The sequence below is a fragment of the Petaurus breviceps genome, unplaced genomic scaffold, assembly GCF_028583685.1.
Source record: "Petaurus breviceps papuanus isolate PSGF00001 unplaced genomic scaffold, PetGlider_PUasm1.0 176, whole genome shotgun sequence".
Taxonomy (NCBI): Eukaryota; Metazoa; Chordata; class Mammalia; order Diprotodontia; family Petauridae; genus Petaurus; species Petaurus breviceps.
In genome coordinates, this window is record NW_027185771.1 from 17,776,683 (window position 1) to 17,782,249 (window position 5,567).

The window sequence follows — 5,567 nt, forward strand, 5'->3', positions numbered from 1 at the left end:
CAAATGGCAAAGGAGGCCCAAAAAGGCAATGAGGAGAAGAATGCCTTAAAAAGCCAAATTTGCCAGATGGAAAAAGAATCTCAAAAGGTCAATGAGGAGAATCATTGCTTCAGAATTATATTGGAGCAAATGGAAGCTAATGACTTTATGAGAAATCAAGATGCTGTTAAACAGATACAAACAAATGAAAGAATAGAAGGCAATGTGAAATATCTCATGGGAAAAAACCACTGACCTGGAAAATAGATCCAAGAGAGATAATCTAAAAATTATTGGACTGCCTGAAAGCCATAACCAAAGTAAGAACCTAGAAATCATCCTCCAGAAAGTTCTCAAAGAAAACTGCCCTGATGTTTTAGTACCAGAGGGCAAAATAGAGGTTGAAAGAATCCACTGATCACCTCCTGAAAAAGATCCCAAAAAGAAAACTCCTAGGAATATGATAGCCAGGTTCCAGAATTCCCAGATTAAGGAGAGAATATTACAAGCAACCAGGAAGAAACAATTTGAATATTGTGGAAACACAATCAGGATAACCCAGGATCTAGCAGCTTCTACACTGAGGGATCGAAGGGCTTGGAATATGATATTCCGGAGGGCAAAGGAGCTGGGATTAAAACCAAGAGCCACCTACCCAGCAAAACTGAGTATCATGTTTCAGGGGAAAATATGGTCATTCAGTGGAATAGAGGACTTTCAAGCATTCTTGCTGAAAAAAACAGAGTTGAATAGAAAATTTGACATTCAGATACAAGAAGCAAGAGAAGCATGAGAAGGTAAACAGGGAAAAGGAATCATAAGGAACTTATCAAAGTTGAACTAGTAACATTCCCACATGGAAAAACAATAATTGTAACTTATGAAACTTTTTTCAGCAGTTGAAGGGATTAGAAATATGTATATTTGTCTATATATGAGGGTATATGGGCATATGAATACATATGTGAATGTGTGTATATATGTTTACAGGTATACATAGATAGAGGGCACAGGACCAATTTAACAGGAAGGGATGATACTTAAAAGGTGAAATTAAGAGGTGAGAGGAATATAATGAGACGAGATGGGGAGAGACAGAATGGGGTAAACTATCTCATACAGAAGAGGCAAGGGAAAATGGTTACAAAGGAGGGGAAGAATAGGAAGGCAAAAGGGAATGGGTCAACCTTATTCCCATTGAATTTGGCTTGAGGAGGGAGTGAAATACACACTAAATAGGGTATCTCACCCTCCAGGAGAATAGGGGGGGAAGGGGATGAGAGGGGGGATGATAGAAGGGAGGGTAGGCTAGGGGGGAGAGAAGTTGGAAGCACTCACTTTTGAAAATAGACGGGATCAAAGTAGAAAATAGAACAAATGGGAGGTGGGATAGGAGGGAGGGAAATATAGTTAGTCTTTTACAATATATCTACTATGTTATTGTTTTGCATTAGCCACACACGTACAACCCATACTGAGCTGCGTATCTTCCCAGTAAGGGTGGGTGACAAGGAAGGAAGGGAATGAATCTGGAATTGAAAGTTTTAAAATCAATTATTCAAATATATATACGTATATATGTATATATGTGTGTGTGTGTACATATATATATATATATACACTATTATTAATACCATCTTGCATGTAATTGGGAAATAAGATATACAGGCACTGAGGCATAGAGATCCACTGGAAAAGTAGAAAGGGGTATGGGAGAAAATATGGGAGAGAGCAGTATGGGGGAGGGGATATCCTGTGGGACTGCTATTTTGGGGCAGTGGGTAGGGGAAAAATGGGGAGAAAATTTGTAACTCAAAATCTGGCAGAAACAAATGATGTAAATCAGAAGTTAATAAAGCATTAAAAAAGAAAAAGAAAAAAAATAAAACTTCCAAGAAAAATATGAATTGGTTACAGGCCATGGAGAAGCTCAAGAAGGATTTTGAAAATCAAATAAGAGAAATGGAGGAAAAATTTGGAAGAGAAATGAGAATGATGCAAGAAAATAATCAAATCAAGTCAACAACCTGCTAGAGGAGACCCAAAAAAATACTGAAGAAAATAACACCTTAAAAAATAGACTAACTCAAATGGCAAAAGAGGCCCAAAAAGCCAATGAGGAGAAGAATGCCTTAAAAAGCCGAATTTGCCAGATGGAAAAGGAATTTCAAAAACTCACTGAAGAGAATAATTCCTTCAAAATTAGATTGGAGCAAATGGAAGCTAATGATTTTATGAGAAATCAAGATACTATACAACAGATCCAAACAAATGAAAAAATAGAAGGCAATGTGAAATATCTTATTGGAAAAACCACTAACCTGGAAAATAGATCCAGGAGAGATAACTTTAAAATTATTGGACTACCTGAAAGTCATGATCTAAAAAAGAACCTAGAAATCATCCTTCAAGAAATTCTCAAGGAAAATTGCCCTGATATACTAGAACCAGAGGGCAAAATAGAAATTGAAAGAATTCACCAATCGCCTCTTGAAAAAGATCCCAAAAAGAACACTCCTAGGAATATCATAGCCAAATTGCTGAGCTCCCAGGTCAAGGAAAAAATATTACAAGCTCTCAGGAAGAAACAATTTGAGTATTGTGGAGACACAATCAGGATAACACAAGATCTAGCAGCTTCTACATTAAGGGATTGAAGAGCTTGGAATATGATATTCCAGACGTCATAAGAGCTAGGTTTAAAACCAAGAATCACCTACCCAACAAAACTGAGTATCATGTTTCAGGGGAAAATATGGTAATTCAATGAAATAGAGGACTTTCAAGTATTCTTGATGAAAAAAACAGAGCTGAACAGAAAATTTGACTTTCAAATACAAGAAGTGTGAGAAGGTAAAAAGGAAAAAGAAATCGTGAGGAACTTATTAAAGTTGAACTATTTACATTCCTACATGGAAAAACAATAATTTTATCTCATGAGACTTTTCTCAGCATGAGGATAGTTGGACAGAATATATACATATATATGTATACATACATACATACATACATACATACATATATATAGGAGGGTGTATATGTGTATAAATACATATGTAAGCATGTATATACGTGTGTACATATATACATTGACAGAGAGCACAGGATCAGTTGAATAGGAAGGGATGATATCTAAAATATAAAATTAAGAGGTGAGAGAGGAATATAAGAGAGAAGGAGAAAGGGAGAGTTAAAATAGGGTAAACTATCTCATATAAAAGAGGCAAGACAAAACTGTTACAATGAGGGGAAGAACAGGAAAGTGAAAAGGAATGGGTCAATCTTACTCTCACTGAATTTGGCTTAAGGAAGGAATAACATACACACTCAATTGAGTATTTTACCCTACAGGAAAGAAGGGGGTAAGGGGATAAGAGGGGGAATGATAGAAGGGAGGGCAGATTGGGGGAGAGGGTAGTTGGAAGCACACACTTTTGAAAAGGGGTAGGGTCAAAGTAAAAAATAGAATAAGTGGGCAGAGGGATAGTATGGAGGGAAATATAGTTAGTCTTTCACAATATATCTACTATGGAAATGTTTTGCGTAACTACACATGTACAACCTATATTGAATTGCTTATCTTCCCAGTGGGGGTGGGTGAGGAGGGAAGAAGGGAAAGAATCTGGAAATCAAAGTTTTAAAAACAAATATTTTAAAAATTTTGTTCTTTACACACAACTGGGAAATAAGATATACAGGCAGTGGGGTATAGAAATCCATCTTGCCCTAACAGAAAGTTAGAGGGGGAGAGAGAGAGAGAGAGAGCAGATTGGAGGAAGGGGTATTCAGTAGGCTCACTATTTTGGGCTGTGGGGTAGAGGAAAGACAGGGAGAAAATTTGTAACTCAAAATCTTGTGGAAATTAATGTTGAAAACTAAAAATAAACAAATTAAAAATGGAATGGAAAGCCTCAAGAGGTAACAGGTTCCCTCTCCTTGGATGTTTTCAAATAAAAACTAGACATCTATTTGTGAGATATACTGTAGAACTTCAGCTCTGGGTTGGCTTCCATAGCTACCCAAGGTCCTGTCCAACTATGAAATTCTGTGATTCTTCAGAAATTAAAAATACCAAGATCTCAAAAAGTTGTGTACGGCTTATCTTGTTGGCCCATTCCATTCGTGCAGAATTGATAGTAGAAAAATCAAGGATCTTACAAAAGGAATGACCCAACCATATTCATGATTGTTGACACCGATGATGCTGGGAACATGGTGGAACTTTCCAGAAGCCAAAAGACTTTCAGGATGTTTGGGGAAGAACTGGCCATCAACCACACCAGGGATGATCTTGAAAGTCTAAAGAAAAAAAGCAGCAGAAAAAAAAAACCTAGTGTCCCCCGACAATGTTCATCCCACCCATCCCTTCCCCAGTTCATTACTTCTTTAGTGCCATTCTGCACTACTGCAATATCTTCTTATCTCCCTGCCTCCAATCTTCCTCTCAACCCCATCTCATCTGTCCTTCTCATGAGTATACATATTTCCGAGACAAAATCTGATCATGGTACTCCCACAACCCTCCCCATAGAACCATAAACTCATAGAACTATAAGATATTAAAGTGGGAAGGGCTATTAGAATAGAATATTAAAATAGGAAAGACCCTTAGAACAGAGAATTATAGAATGTTAGAACTGGGGCTTAGAACATAGGATGTCCAGTGCTGGAAGGGGCCTAAGAACACCAAATATTTAAAGCACAGGATGCTGGGATGGAAAGGATACTAGAAAGTAAAAATGTTAAAGCTGGAAAAGAACTTGGAAGAGCCCTTAGAGACCATTAAGCTCAAGTTCCCGATTTTATACAGGAGGATATTGAGCCCCAGAGTACTAGTGACATTCTTAAGATCCTTTCCTCATTCCCCACCAAAGGAGGAAGTGAAGAAAGAGTGTCAGGAATGGATATCCAGCCCCTACCCTAGGCTGATATAGAAGCTCTCATTCTGCAGTCCTTCAGTCTCAGCTTACATACCTTGCTAACCGCCAGGATCTCCCCTTCAGTTCTGTTTCTTAAGCACTCAACTATGGAGGCCGAACTACAATTCTCACAACCAGACAGGTTGGCAATGCGCTATAATGTAAAGAGGAAACCAGAAAGAATTATTTCTCATAACTGAATCCTTAGTCTAAACCGCAATGGAAGAACTCTATCACATTCAGTAGTAAACTAGCAAAGAAGCATTTCTATAGGTGATGATAGAGTAATGGCAAGGAGGAGACCAAGCTGGAATCTCTCTGACCATCTAAGGGGGGGAGTCCCCCAAACATGAGGCTACTATGTGCAGCGCTCAGTGCCAGCCAGTGGGGATGGGGATGGGCAGGGGCAGGTTACAAAGACACAGTCCCTGCTCCCAAAGTGTTTACCATTTACTCAGGGAGAAAGACCTAAATATCCATAAAAAATACACAATGGGGTCTGGTATATTGAAAGAGCCCTGACATTGGCTCAGAGACCTCAGTTCTGGTCCCAGCTCAGTCACCAACTCAGTGCATGACCTTGGAGAAATCACAGAATGACAGAACCAGAGAGGTAGAAGGGACCCCACAGATAATTCCATCTAAGCTGTATTTGGGCCCCCTTGAGGA

At 38.6% G+C, this 5,567-nt stretch overlaps 1 pseudogene; it reads right to left on the minus strand.

Annotated features, from left to right (window-relative positions):
- Positions 1-5,567, minus strand: part of LOC138159451 (pyrethroid hydrolase Ces2e-like) — a 27,911-nt pseudogene that overhangs the window by 8,983 nt on the left and 13,361 nt on the right.